Here is a 16,631-nt window from a genome sequence, read left to right on the forward strand (position 1 = left end):
ATCTGAGCAACTGAAGCAGTGAACAGCAAGATTCCCAAGACAGCAACATTCCCAAATTTAATAATGCCAGTTATCACCTGAGTAGTGTGTCACTTAAAGTGGTTGTAAACCCTTTACAACCACTTTAACCTACAGGTAAGCCTAGATTAAGGCTTACCTGTAGGTGCAAGAAATATCTCCCAAACCTATTTGTAGAAATGGCCGCAGCTATGTCTATGGCGCATGCGCTGTAGACACCAGGAGCAGGCGCACTGAGCATGCCGCTTCTAGCGGTGATCATGCCATTAGTGGTGGCACCAGTGCACTTGAATGGGAGTGACGTCATCACGGCTCCGGCCAGTAACAGCGCGATACCTGTGAGTCACTCCAGAATAGATGGTGGCATCGGAGGAGGCGAACGAGGGTCACTTCGGGGACTTCAATCACAGGTAAGTTATTCATAATGAGCTAGTGTGCTATGTATACTAGCTCATTATGCCTTTGCATTGCAGGGTGTATTTTTTTAAAAAAAATTCCCTGGGGCTTTACTTCCTCTTTAAAGCCTGTTGTTCAGAACACAAAAGGTAGCACCTGAGCTTCTTTGGAACAGAGATGGGTGTTTTTAGCCCTATAGACTTCAATAGGAGCACCTGAAAATATGCACAATGCAAATTTTTTTTTACATGATTTCTTGCCTAGTTTTCCACTGACTAATGCAAAAACAATCAAGCCTGAACAAGCCTGAAAATTGCAGTGCCTTGAAAAAGTATTCATACCCCTTGAAATTTTCCACATTTTGTCATGTTACAACCAAAGACATGAATGTATTTTATTGGGATTTTATGAGATAGACCAACACAAAGTGGCAAATAATTGTGAAGTAGAAGGAAAATGATAAATGGTTTTCAATTTTTTTTACAAATAAATGTGTGCATTTGTTTTCAGCCCCCTGAGTCAACTCAATACTTTGTAGAACCACCTTTCTCTGCAATTACAACTGAAAGTCTTTTTGGGGATGTCTCAACCAGCTTTGCACATCTAGAGTGTGACATTTTTGCCCATTCTTCTTTGCAAAATAGCTCAGGCTCTGTCAGATTGGATGGAGAGTGTCTGTGAACAGCAATTTTCAAGTCTTGCCACAGATTCTCAATTGGATTTAGGTTTGGACTTTGACTGGGCAATTCTAACACATGAATATGCTTTGAGCTAAACCATCCCATTGTAGCTTTGGCTGTATGTTTAGGGTCGTTATCTTGCTGGCAGGTGAACCTCTGACCCAGTCTCAAGTCTTTTTGCAGTCTTTTTGTCTTAAGCCCCGTGCACACGATTGGATTGTTCACCAACAAAGCCGTTGGAATTTTCTCCGTCGGACAACTTGTCTTGCATACACACAATTGTTGGCCAACAATTACAAACATACTGACATACTACGTTGTTTTTCAGCTCTTTATCGCCACCCTTTGGGCTCCTTCTGCTAATTTCATTTTGTACTTTTCATTTTTCACTTTTCATTTCATTTCTGAACGGCCATTCGTCAACCAGGCACGTTGCAGATTCGGAGGAGATAACGTATTATTTATTATTGGGCTTGAAGTTATTGCTTTGACATTTTTTTGTTTGAATAATGATTTGATTTGGTATATTTTCTATATTTTTGGATGCATAGAATGCAATTTTTGGTTAAGCTCTATTGGCAAATAACATGTCTAATTTTTTTTTTTTTTTAATGCACAATAAAAAAATTAAAAAAAATTGTGTAGAATGATAAAAATAAATTTTGGGAGTAGGCAGTTACATTTAAAAAAATACAATGTAAAATTGACAAGGGACACCAACATAGTTGTATCTTTGATATTAAAAACTAGGGATAATGGTGTTGTGGTAACTTGTCCAAATAAAAAAAAAAGCATAATAATATTATTCTTGATCTCACTAGAAAAAAAAGCCTTTGGAAATTTGTTTGCAATAACTCCATCAGTATCACCAGCAAAGCAGCTTCATTATTATCCCATTAAAGAAGAAGAGAATGTGCATTGCATTTCGAGATTTCATAATTCGCTGCTTCTGGCTCATCCTTGCTTCCGAGCATGCGTGTTTGTACTTTGGACTTTTATCCGACGAACTTGTGTACACACGATCGGAAAATCTGACAACAAATATTTGTCCGTGGAAAATTTTAAAACCTGCTATCCAACATTTGTCTGTGGAAAGTCCGACAACAATTGTCCAATAGAGCATACACACGGTTGGATTTACCGCCAACAGCCTGTCATCGAACATTTCCTGTCGGAAAGTCTGATCATGTTTAAGAGGCTTAACAGGTTATCTTTTAAGATTGACGTTTATTTGACTCCATCCATCTTCCCATCAACTCTGACCAGCTTCCCGGTCCGTGCTGAAGAAACGCATCCCCACAACATGATGCTGCCACCACCATGTTTCATGGTGGGGATGGTGTGATCAGGGTGATGTGCAGTGTTAGTTTTCCTCCACACATAGCATTTTACTTTTAGGCCAACATTTTCAATTTTGGTCTCATCGGACCAGAGCACCTTCTTCCACATGTTTACTGTGTCCCCACATGGCAGTTTGCAAACTGCAAACTGGACTTTTTATGGCTTTCTTTCAAAGATGTCTTTCTTCTTGCCACTCTTCCATAAAGGCCAGCTTTGTGCACGACTAATAGTTGTCCTGTGCACAGATTCTCCCACCTGAGCTGTGGATCTCTGCAGCTCCTCCAGAGTTACCATGGGCCTCTTGACTGCTTCTCTGATTAATGCTCTCCTTACCCAGCCTGTCAGTTTAGGTGGACAGCCATATCTTGGTAGGTTTGCAGTTGTGCCATACTCTTTCAATGATGTATTGAACAGTGCTCTGTGAGATGTTCAAAGCTTGAGGATATTTTTTATAACCTAACCCTGCTTTAAACTTCTCCACAACTTTACCCCTGACCTGTCTGGTGTGTCCCTTGGCCATCATGATGCTGATTGTTCATTAAGGTTCTCTGACAAACCTCTGAGGGCTTCACGGAACAGCTGCATGTATACTGAGGCCGCGTACACACGGGCGGACTGTTCGCCCAACTTTGTCCGCTGAACAGTGTTTCAGCGGACAGTCCGCTCGTGTGTGGGCTTCAGCGGACTGTTTCAGCGTTTAGTCTGACGAACAAAGTTTTTCGGAATTTCCGTAAGACTGTCCGCCCAAACTTGGTTTCAGTGGACAGTCCGCTCGTGTGTAGGCTCGTTCGACAGACTAAGTTTCGCGCATGCTCAGAAAGGATTTACACGGCGAAGGTTGCATTGCAGTGTATTGGACGTCGAATTTCTCGTCCCGTCGTACGTGCCGTTCACGTCATCGCGCACGCTTTCAGCGGACTGTCTGCTCATCGTGTGTGGTCAAGTCCGTTCATGCAAATTTTGAGCGGACTGTTTGTCGGATTGTCTGACGAACTAAGTTGGGCGAACAGTCCGCCCGTGTGTACGCGGCCTAAGATTAAATTACACACAGGTGGACTCTATTTATTAATTAGGAGACTTCTGAAGGCAATTGGTTCCACTACATTTTAGTTAGGGGCATCAGAGTCAAGAGGGCTGAATACAAATGCACACCACACTTTTCATATATTTATTTGTAAAAAAAATTGAAAACCATTTATTATTTTCCTTCCACTTCACAATTATGTGCCACTTTGTGTTGGTCTATCACATAAAATCCCAATAAAATACATTTACAATTTTGGCTGTAACATGGCTGTAACAAGGGGTATGAATACTTTTTTAAGGCACTGTCAGTGTACAAACACACAGCAAAATTGCTTCAAAATCAGCTAAAAATGCTCATGGTCAAGTGTGTGTGTAAGTGAATGTAGCATTTTTAGTCCCAAGATATTGGCGCTGTTACATTTTAGTCTGTGACTGATTGACAGTTCTGGTAAGTATCCACTTTTGGACCAGCAATGTGCCCATACGTCGCTGGGTGGTTATACTGGGATATTGTCTGCAGCTGCAGGCTCTGAAATGCAGTTCTTTAGAGCTGGCAGACGTCTCTCTTGTGAAAGCAATCCTAGTAGCTGACTAGCTACTAAATTGCTTTTACAAGCAGTGGGAGGGGACTCCCCCCACTTCCGCTGCATTCCACAACTTGCTCTGGCTCTCCCATCCCACTGGGAGACCCAAGCGACTAGACAGCATCCCCGCTGGCTTGTCAGAAAACTGTACAAAGCTGGGATCAGCATTCACGGACCTGGATGCAATGACCTGACATCACTTCCGGTTTATCCAGATGTCAATGGCACCATTTTAAAAAAATGCAAAGCATTCAAAAACACTTATCTTGCTGTTTTAAATACTTTTAAGGGCAGAGGAGGGATCTGGGGTCTTATAGACTCCAGATCTCTCCATAAAGAGTACGTGTCACATGTCTATAGCTGTCACAAGCATGTTTACATTACTTGTGATAGAAATAAAAGTAATAAAAAAAAAATGTAAGCAACAGTGTCAAAATAAATGAAAAAAATGAAACAAAAAAATTTAAGTGGCCCTGTCCCCTTTTGCTTCTGAACGCGCGCATCATTCCCAATGTTCCCCCAAACAAAGATCATCCCACACTTGTGACATATAACAGCAAACGTCAGATCATGGGCAGTAATTCTAGCACTAGACCCCCTCTGTACATTTAAACCGGTAACCTATAAAGGCTTTTAAATCATCGCCTATGGATATAGCATTTACGTTGTTTGTCACCATTGCATAAGGCAAGTGCAATTTTAAAGAGTGACATGTTTGGTATCTATTTACTCGGTGTAACATCATCTTTTATATTTTTACAGAAAAATTGGGTTATGTATTGTGTGTGTTTGCATTAAAATGTGGTTCCCAAAAAATACCGTTTGAAAAAACGCTTTGCAAATACCATGTGACATAAAAAATTGCAAGGACCGCCATTTTATTTTCTGGGGCAGGGATCTCCAAACTATGGCGCTCCAGCTTTTACAGAACTACATGTACCATGAGGCATTGTAAAACTCTGAAATTCACAGACATGACTAGGCATGATGGGAATTGTAGTTCCTGAACAACTGGAGGGCCATAGTTTGGAGAACCCTGCTTTAGAGCCTTTGTTTTAAGACCCCTTTCACACTTTCAGGCGCTAAAGGGCTAAAAAGCGCCTGAAAAATGTCTCCCCTGCAGCCCCAGTGTGAGAGCCTGAGTGCTTTCACACTGGAGTGGTGCACTTGCAGGACGCTAGAAAAAGTCCTGCAAGCAGCATCTTTGGAGCGGTTTAGGAGCGCCGCTCTTCCACCACCCCTGCCCAATGAAATGAATGGGCACCCCTTCGGGTGCATTTAACCCTTTCTTCGGCCGCTAGTGGTGGTTAAAAGCACCCCACAATCGCCGCTAAAATGATAGTAAAGCGCCGCTAAAACTAGCAACGCTTTACCGCTAACACCGCCCCCTAGCAGTGTGAAAGGGCTCTAAAAATATATGTATAATGTTTGGGGGTTATAAGTAATTTTCCAGCAAAAAATGCTGATTGTTACATGTAAACAAAAAGTGCCAGAAAAGGCCTGGTCTGGAAGTGGGTATACTTGTATAGGGGTAAATGGTTAGGTTCGTGCTTAGTGTTAGGGTCAAGGATTAGAGAGATAAGTGTTAGTGTTAAATAAGGCTGAGCTCAGGCATGTTCGCACCCCGCACGTGCAGAGCCCGCCAGGAAGTCGGCACTGCACAGAGCTAATCACAGGCAGTTAGACATTTCCCGATCTCTGCAGCCGTGGAACGGGAAAATGTCTCACTACCTGCGAACATGCCTGAGCTCATCCTTAGTGTTAAAGCGTTAAACTCCAGCCATTTTAAAAAAAAAAAATTTTTTTAAGGTCTTGAGTGGTCTGGAATCAATATCAGTGACCACCATTATGGAGAGTTACAAGGATGCAAGAAATGGGGGTTGCAATTACCACAGGGACAGGAAGGCACAGACAGCAATAAAAACCACTGTCAAACATTCCAACATATCCTCAGTCTAATAAAATGTTTTTTTGCCTGTGGGCAGAAAGAAAATCGAATTCCTCTACCTGTGCTATACAATATGGATGGACAAATCTCCCACTGTGGCTATTGTATTTTGACAGGCAGCCAGCCGGAAATCAGAATAACCCAACAGCGACTGCATGTGATTGTATGAAGCCAATGTTTAGCAGACAATTTTCTGTCTGGCTCCTTCGATTTTTTTTAATCAAAGGATGTCTGATGGGAAGGTGCCCACACAGCCAAGAGCTGATCAGGAACTGGCCAAAATATGTACAGTGTATGGCCAGGTTTAGGGTGAGGGGCACTTATTGAAGACTTATTTTTACACGATTACGGCACCAAAAGGCCTGCTCAGTGAACCACTGTGGCACCAAAACCTCCTGCTTTCACTCTGTCCTAAAGCCTTGTACACAGGATTGGATTTTCCGCAGACAAAAACTCAGACTTTTGTCCGAAGGGCGTTGGCACCAAACTTGTCTTGCATACACATGGCAAGGAATTGTCGGCCAATAAACACGAACATAGTGACGTACTACATGGTTTTTCAGCTCTTTAGAGCCACCCTTTGAGTGTTGATTTGCACCTTTCATTTCTCGCTTTTCATTTCACGCTTTTCAGTTCTTTTTATGAACAGCAGTTCGTCAATCAGCCATGTTGCAGAATCGGAGGAGATAACGTGTTATTTATTATTGGCCTTGGAGTTATTGCTTTGACCCAAGTCCAGTCCAGGAACAGGAGGAGGCTAATTTATTGAACCAAAAATTGGTTACTTTATTAATAGTGATCAATTATGTCATATGCCTTTGCTGCGGGAGCTCCAGGAGAATAATCCAGATGATTTTCGGAATTATCTCTGGATGATGGAACCCTGCTTTCACCAACTCTTTTAATTGTTGACCCCCTACATTAAGAAGCAGGACACATGCATGAGGCTTTTATTTAATTTTTTGGTTGAATAATGATTTAATTTGGTATATTTTCTATATTTTTGGATGCATAGATGGCACTTTTTGGTTAAGCTCTATTGGCAGATAGCATGTCTAATGCTATTTGTTTTCTTTTTTTTAATGCACAATAAACAAATTGTGGAGAATAATACTTGGCTATGTGTTTTATTTCATATGACAGTTTGGGAGTAGGCAGTTACATTTAAAAAAACTACAATGTAAAATTAACAAGGGACACCAACAAAGTTGTATCTTTGATCTTAAAAACTGTGGGATAATGGTGTTGTAGTAACTTGCCCAAATAAAAAATAAAATAAAAATAATAATAATATTATTCTTGATATCACTAGAAAAAAAAGCCTTTGAAAATTTGTTTGCAATAACTCCATCAGTATCACCAGCAAAGCAGCTTCATTATTATCCCAGTAAAGAAGAAGAGAATGTGCGCTGCATTTGGAGATTTCATAATTTGCCACATCACGAATGTTAATTCTCCATTACGAGACCGACCGCTTCTGGCTCGTCCTTGCTTCTGAACATGTGTGCTTGTACGTTGGACTTTTGTCTGACAGACTTGTGTACACATGCTTGGAAAATCTGACAACAGACCGTTTTCGTGGAAAATTTTCCGCCAACAGCCTGTCATCACACATTTCCCGTCTAAAAATCCGGTCGTGTGTACGAGGCTTTAGAGTCACAAAAGTTGCTCACCTTACCTTGCTAAAGATATCACAAAATGACTGGAATATTTTTTGCTCCCACATACAAAGCATTATTCTTCAGACATCTTAAGGCAGACATGCTCGTCTGTCAGTAAAAAAAGTATTTGTGTCTAACGTTTGTTTGTCAAGTTTCTTCTTTCACAAATTTTGTACGAAATTGTCACTTACTGCGGCAAATTGTGCTTGACATATGTTAAATACAAAGGAAGAGGTGCAAGGCTTGCCCATGTGTTTGCTGTTTGTCTTGCTAAAGGTCAGCGCTCCGTGTACAATTAAAGCTGACAGCAAACTGTGGCATTTGTTAATCCTGCTGATCTCTGTGCTGAAACTGTGCATGGGAAAAGTCTACACCCTTCAAAGAAGCTTTTGGTGGATGAAATTACTGGAGATCACAAAAAAAACAGATAAAGCGTTAAGTCAGACTAAAACATTTTATTAAAATGATAAGAAAATGATTAACAATATTTATACAGACTTTCTTCCCAACATAAGGAACCTTATTACTGGCTAAACCTTAATAAAACAAGCTGGACGGTTCAACTCAATTTCCCATATAATGGTTCTGTTGAAATTGATATTTTGTTGATGAATTTACTTTAGCTAACAATAAATTTTTGATTAAAATTAACTTATAATTAAAGTAATTTTAATTTAATTAAATAAGCTGTAAAGCTGTCCATATATGGTACATTCGAACCATGTGATCGATCGATCAATCAGCTTGGGTACAACCAGCCTGCCGGATTTTACATGCAATTAATGCTAGCGGTTGTTCTCCTGCTGGGATAACACAATGGCTTTGCGGAAAAGCTTCACCTGTCAACACTGTCTTTGTTGATGGTGGAATCAAGCTAATTTCTTTCCTGCAAACATGGGAAATTTGCTCTATGGCCAGCCTAAGTATTCTAGCATTCTGATTGGCTACTTATCAGGGGGTCTCCAAACTATGGCCCTCCAGTTGTTCAGGAACTAAAATTGCCATCATGCTTAGTCATGTCTGTGAATGTCAGAGTTTTACAATGCCTCATGGGACGTGTAGTTCCGCAACAGCTGGAGGGCCGTAGTTAGGAAATCCCTGATCTAAATCAACTGTAAACCACTTAAAGGCCGCCCCACGTACATATATTGTGGCAGGGCGGCCCTTAAGTGCAAAATCACGTACTTGTACATGATTTCTTGCATCGGCTTTGGGACACAGCGGGAGCCAATCAGCGGGTCCAGCAGCTGCGATGGCCGCGCTGGCCACCCACGATCGTTCGCTGGACAGACAGAACGGCATTCTGTCAGACAGGAAGAGAGAGATCTGTGATTCTTGCTAATCAGGAACACAGTGTCTCTTCCCCCAGTCAGTCCTTCCCCCACACAGTAAGAAAGCACACCCAGGGAACACAGTTAACCCTCTGATTGCCCCTGATGTTAACCCCTGTCCTGCCAGTGTCCTGCCAGTGTCATTTATACAGTACCAGTGCATTATTTAGCACTGATCACTGTATTGGTGTCTCTAGTCCCCAAAATGTGTCACTTAGTTTACATACGCTCACAGGCATCAAGCATTTTTTCTGCCAAAACACTGCTACTCCAGGACAGGCAGTGGGGATTTTTTCTGCCTCTAGACGGCCCTGACTCCAAACTCCCCTAAACGCCTGTGTGCGCAGGGACACATAGGCTAACATGCAGGGGCGTTTAGAGGCAGTAAATAAATGCCAGATGTCCTTAGGAGCAGCGTTAAGAATGCCCAGCATGCATGAGGCCTAAGGCTGGATTCACACCTATGCATTTCTAGTGCTTTTTGCATTTTGCAGATTTGCACTTCAGAACATGTTCCATAGGAAACCAGGTTAGATGGACTGTAGTGCAAATCTGCAAAATGCAAAAAGCACTAAAACTGCATAGCAGTGGATCCAGCCTAAGTCTGCCTTCATTCATAAAACTGCAAAGACAAGAAGAGACATGTCATCCTATCATAATACCACAAGAGCAATTCAATTAACACTTTTCACCCCTCATTATTCGTATTCCCTGGTGGAATTTCACCTCTGTGAGAGCACATTAAATCTTATGAACACAGCTCCTTACAGACATAATCAACTGTCATTAACACAAGTAAAGGTGAGCTTTAACATTCTAAAATGTACTTAAACGCACCGGAATTTACATTTAAAAAAGAATTACCCATATACAGTACAATGTACACAGCATTGTAAATACAGGCTAAGATGTCCCACCCAAGTGACTGACAAAAGTCGTTTCTTGCGAAGCTATTTTCATAAGCTGCTGCAAATCTCTGCATATTACTCATAAAATGAAAATATGTGCTACACATATTTATGTCATAAGGCACTTCAAATAGGCATGATGCAAAGGTATAATAACCCCATACCAACCAATCAGGTGTCTCATTACGTCAGAGCAATCAGTAAAATTGTGATTGGGTACGGGGGATTAATGCACTTTACACATTGCTTTGTTAAATAAGCTAAATTAGGTAAGATATCTATATACTGTATATTACATATATTCTGCACATATGTGTCTTTATATATCTATATATATGTGCATGTATGTATGTATATATATATATATATATATATAAAACATGTGTGTGTGTGTGTGTGCAGCTCATAAAATTAGAATATCATCAAAAAGTTCATTTTTTTTGGTAAATCAATTCAAAAGGTGAAACTCATATATTTTATATAGATGTGTTACACAAAGTGTGATATATTTCAAGCATTCCTTCCTTTTAAGTTTGATGATTATGGCTTACAGCTAGTGAAAGTCCAAAATTCTGTATCTCAGAAAATTATAATATTACATTAGACCAATTAAAAAAAAGTATTTTTGATACAGAAATGTTGGCTTACTGAAAATGATGTTCATGTACAGTATAGTATGCACTCAGTACTTGGTCAGGGCTCCTTTGCATCAGTGACTGCATCAATGTGGCATGGAAGGGAGGCGATCAGCCTGTGGCACTGCTGAGGTGTTATGGAAGCCCAGGTTGCTTTGATTGCAGCCTTCAACTTGTCGGTATTGTTGGGTCTGGTGTCTCTCATCTTCCTCTTGGCAATACCCCACAGATTCTCTATTGGGTTTAAGTCAGGTGAGTTTGCTGGCCAATCAACCACAGTTATACCATGATCAATAAACTCAGGGCCGCTGCTACCACTAGGCAAACTAGGCAGCCGCCTAGGGCACCCTGCTGCCTAGGGCGCCCGACCACTGGTGTTCCTACTCTCTTCTTTCTGCAGCAAGCAACTAAGTCTCGGCATCAGCAGGCAGCCAACGCTCTGTTCGCACATAGTGAGCAAACATTAAACATTAAGCAAACATAGCAAACATTAAGTGATGGGCACTGGTAGGCTGCGTTGATGGGTGCTGGTAGGCTGCATTTGATGGGCACTGGTGAGGCTGCATTTGATGGGCGCTGGTTAGGCTGCATTTGATGGACACTGGTTAGGCTGCATTTGATGGGTGCTGGTTAGGCTGCATTTGATGGGAGCTGGTGAGGCTGCATTGATGGGTGCTGGTGAGGCTGCATTTGATGGGCACTGGTGAGGCTGCATTTGATGGAATCTGGTGGGCTGCATTTGATGAGCCCTTCATTACAAAAGGTGGGGTTTACATGGTCAAGGAAAAGGGGATGAAGTCAGGGGTGGAGCCAAGGGGGAGGCAAAATGAGGTTTTGCCTAGGATGTCAAAAATCCTTGCAACAGCCCTAAATAAACCAGGTATTGGCAGGGTGGGCAGGTGCCAAGTCCTGCTGGAAAATGAAATCACAATCTCCATAAAGCTGGTCAGCAGAGGGAAGGATTAGGTGCTCTAGAGTTTCCTTGTAGAGGGCTGTGCTAAATTTGGACTTGATAAAACACAGTGGACCGACACCAGCAGATGGCATGGCTCCCCAAATCATCAAGGACTGTGGAAATTCTGCATTTCATTTGGAAATCAAAGTCCCGGAGTCTGGAGGAAGAGTAAAGAGGCAGTGAATCCAAGTTGCATGAGGTCCAGTGTGAAGTTCTCACTTTCAGTGATGATTTGGGGAGCCATGTCATCTGCTGGTGTCGGTCCACTGTGTTTTATCAAGTCCAAAGTCAGTGCACCCCTTACCAGGACTTTACACTGATATGTGACACTTTAAGATTTATAGTGATTCCTATCTTGGTCCCATCAGTGAGGCCATTAATAATGCCCATTGGCAAACATTTGTACACTCTTCCATGGAGCATTTACAGTACTTAATGTACCACAAACACCTACAGTGGGAATGGACGCAATGGCAAAATCTTGTTTACGTTCCCCACTCACAAAGACGTGAACCTAGACTTATGCCGCGTATACATGATTGGAAATTCCGCCAGCAAAAATCCGATGAGAGCTTTTAGTCAGAAAATGCGACTGTGTGTATGCTCCATCAGCCTTTTGCTGGCCAAATTCCCGCCAGCAAAAGATTGAGAGCAGGTTCTCAATTTTTCAGTCGGAAAAAGTTCCGAATGGAAATTCTGATCGTCTGTAGCAATTCCGACGTACAAAATTCCTAAGCATGCTCGGAAACAATTTGATGCATGCTCAGAAGCATTGAACATAGTTTTCTCAGCTCGTCGTAGTGTTGTACATCACCGTGTTCTTGACAGTCAAAAGTTCAGCAAACTTTTCAGTCCGCTCGTGTGTAGGCAAGTTGGACAGACTAAGTATGGCGCATGCTCAGAAAGGATTTACACGGCCGAAGGTTGCATTGCAGTGTATTGGACGTCGTTTTTCTAATCCCGTCGTACGTGCTGTACACGTCATCGCGCAAGTTTTCAGCGGACTGTCTGTTCATCGTGTGTGGTCAAGTCCGTTCATTCAAAATTTGGACGGACTGTCTGTCGGATTGTCTGACGAACTTAGTTGGGCAGAAAATCCGCCCGTGTGTATGCGGCCTAAGGCTCCATTCACACTTGTATGACTTGTCATGCGACTTTGGACACATAAACACAGTCCATATTCCCGTCGCACATGTTCCTGGAATGAGTTCTCAAGGTACCGGGTGCTGCAGTGACCACCAGCTGCATACTGGAACATACACGACAGAATGTAAATATTCGCCAGTACACAAATGATCTGCAATTACGTCCAAATGTTTTTTTATTGAAGAAAGAACACATCAAAGTGTAGTGCAACGTTTCGGAGTCACACAGGACCCCTTCATCAGGCATGTGATGTGATCTTTCTTCAATAAAAAAATGTTTGGATGTAGTTGAAGTTCTTGGTGTGCTGGCGAATATATACACTCTCTGGACACATAAAGTCGCAGCCCATTGAATTTCAATGAAAGCCATTCAAATCTATGCAACTTAAAGTCGCGGTTAGCACTTTCATCTAGCATCAAAAGGTTCGCTGGTTCGAATCCCAATCGTGACAATACCAGCCTGGAGTTTGCATGTTCTGCCTGTGCCTGCGTGGGTTTATTCCGGGTGCTCTGGTTTCCCACCACACTACAAAGACATGCAGGTAGGTTACTTGGCTCCTGAATAAAAAAAAATGACCCTAGTATGTGTATATATTCATGTGAATTAGGGACCTAAGGCCCCTTTCACATGGACGATCCATTCAGGTCCGCCAGTCAGTTTTTCAGGCGGACCTGAACGGATGCTCCATAGAACTCTATGGAGCGTCGGATGTCAGTGGTGACATGTCCGCTGACATCCGAGCCGCTCCGATCCAAGAAAGTGCGATGGAGAAAAAAGCTATTTTTCCATCCGTCATCGGATCGGGTGACGACGGACACTGTGGTCCGTCGTCACCCAATCTCCCATAGGGGAGAGCGGCGCTGTGACAGGTCCATCCCTGCGCAGTGTGCAGAGATGGACCTGTCATCTTCCTGCTCAGCGGAGATCTCGCCAGCGATCCCTGCTGAGCAAGCGGATATCCACGGGGCGGATCAGCACTGATCCGCCCCGTGTGAAAGGACCCTTAGATAGTAAGCTCCTTCAGGGCAGGGACTGATGTGAATGCACAATGTATATGTAAAGTGCTACATAAATTGATGGCGCTATATACAGGCTTGCTCAAAAGTTTGCATACCCTGGCAAAAAAGGTGACATTTTGGCATTAATATTGCAAATATGACTGATCATGTCAAAAAATTGTCTTTTATTTAAGGATAGCAATCACCTGAAGCCATTTATTATGACATGTTTTTTTTTGATCCTTTTTAAATCATAATGATAACAGCAGTCCCCCAAATGGCCCTGATAAAAAGTTTACATACCCTGGAATGTTTCACATTGGTACAGACACAGATGGTGGCACATGCAGGTTAAAATGGTAAATAAAGGTTCATTTCCCACATTTGTGTTTTTTTAAATCACAATTGGTGTCTCTGTATAAATTGTCAATTCGTTTGTTAGCTCTCACATGGAAGCACTAATCAGGCTGGACACTGAGCCATGAGGAGGTAGAAAAGACCTGTGTAACAAGGAAATGGAACTTTACAAAGATGGAAAAGGATATAAAAAGATATCCAAAGCCTTGAATATGCCAGTCAGTACTGTTTAATTCAGGGATCCTCAAACTAAGGCCCTCCAGCTTTTGCGGAACTACACATCCCATGAGGCATTGTAAAACTCTGACATTCACAGACATGACTAGGCATGATGGGAATTGTAGTTCCTGAACAACTGGAGGGCCGTAGTTTGAAGACCCCTGGTATAATTACTTATTAAGAAGTGGAAAATTAGGGGCTCTTTGGATACCAAGCCAAGGTCAGGTAGATCAAGATAGATTGCAGCCACAACCGGCAGAAGAATTGCTCAGGATACAAAGAAAACCCCACAGGTAACCGCAGGAGAAATCCAGGCTGCTCTCCAAAAAGACGGTGTGGTTGTTTTTAACCACTTCAGCCTCGGAAAAGTTTTTACCGCCTAATTGACCAGAGCATTTTTTTGCGATAAGGCACTACGTCGCTTTAAATTACAATTGCTCAGTTGTGCGACACTGCACCCAAACAAAATTGAAGTATTTTTTCCCCCACAAATAGAGCTTTCTTTTGATGGTATTTGATCACCTCTGCAGTTTTCCTTTTTGCGCTATAAACAAAAAAGACCAACAATTTTGAAAAAAATTATTTATATTTTTTACTTTTTGCTATAATAAACATTCCAAAAAAAATATCAAAAAATTTATTTTTTTCTCAGGTTAGGCCAATATGTATTTTTCTACGTATTTTTGGTACAAAAATCGCAATAAGTGTACATTGATTGGTTTGCGCAAAAGTTATAGCGTCTACAAAATAGGGAATAGATTTATGGCATTTTTCTAATAATTATTTTTTTATTAACTTACTAATTATTAATAACTAATTTATTAATGACTCCAACATTGCGGTGGACAGATCGAACACTTGACAGTATTTTGGGACCACTGACATTTATACAGCCATCAGAGCTAAAAATAGCCACTGATTACAGTATAAATGTAACTGGCAGGGAAGGGGTTAAACACTAGGGGGCGATCAAGGGGTTAAGTGTGTTCCCTCAGTGTGTTCTAACTGTAGGGGGGATGGGCTCACTAGAACATGACAGAGATCGCTGCTTCTGATCACTGGGAGCAATAGATCCCTGTTATGTCACTAGGCAGAACAAGGAAATGGCTTGTTTACTTCCGTTCTGCCTCTCCGGGCCACGATCACAGGCCACTGGCTGACATCGAGTCTCACAGCGCATGTGCACGCCCGCTAGCCTGCAATGACAGAGGAATGTATGGGTATGCCCATTTGCGCAGATGTACATTGTCATGCAGCGGTTGGCAAGTTGTTGAGGAGCAAAATACAACAATACTTGAACAAAAAATAGCTGCATGGTTGGGCTTCCAGAAGGAAGCCTTTACAGTGCCAATACCACAGAAAATTAGGCATGTCAAGGTGTTGATGGGCATATTGTAACCAGGCTTTTTTGTGGAACTTGTACAACAAAAAATTCTTTCTGGCAACTTGACCATGCAGCTCTTTTTTGTTCAAGTATCATCGTATTGTGCTCCTTAAAAACAACCACACCATCTTTTTCCAGGGCAGCCTGTATTTCCCTTGTTACCTGTGGTTATTTCTTTGTATCCCGAACAGTTCCTGTGGCAGTTGTAGCTGAAATCTTTCTTGATCTGCCTGACCTTGGCTTGGTATCAAGAAATCCCCAAATTTTACACTTCTTATTGAGTGATTGAACAGTACTGACTGGCATATTCAAGGCTTTGGGTATCTTTTTATATCCTTTTCCATCTTTGTAAAGTTCCATTACCTTGTTACGCAAGTCTTTTGACTGTTCTTTTCTACCTCCTCGTGGCTCAGTGTCTAGCCTGCTTAATGCATTTAGGCTCCATGCACACTGGAGCTCATAAACAGCCTTTTTTTTTAGTTTGACCATTTTTTTTAAACAGCCCATGAACTCCACTCTATGTTATCCTATGTGTCCATGCACACATGGATGTTTTTGAACTTTTATCAACAGTGGATTTTATGGGCTGCTTTCTGAATGCCATAAAATTGCGTTCAGGAGTCGTTTTCTAACCACAAAAAACGTCAAATGCTGATAAACGCTCAAAAACGTAGCTCACCAGCATTTTTTTTAACGTTTTTGATCCATTGAAGGAAAAAAAAATGAAAAATGAAAAAAATTCTAACATGGAAAAACGCTAAAAAACGCTATTGCAAAAACATTAAACGTTGACTCACTGCAAAGCTACTGGCTTTTTTTTTATTTTATTTTTAACGTCTAGCGTGCATGGAGCCTTAAAAAAAAAATAAACGCAAAAAAACGCTAATAAACGCTATTGCAAAAAACTTTAAATGTTGAAAGACTCACTGCAACTGGCTTTTAATTTAATGTCCAGTGTGCATGGAGCCTTAAAAAAAAAAAACGCTAAAAAACCCTATTGAAAGACTCACTGCAAAGCTACTGGTGTTTTTATAACGTTATTTT

Source organism: Lithobates pipiens, unplaced genomic scaffold (genome assembly GCF_037356315.1).
Source record: "Lithobates pipiens isolate NorthernLeopardFrog02 unplaced genomic scaffold, aLitPip1_a1.2 Scaffold_18, whole genome shotgun sequence".
Taxonomy (NCBI): Eukaryota; Metazoa; Chordata; class Amphibia; order Anura; family Ranidae; genus Lithobates; species Lithobates pipiens.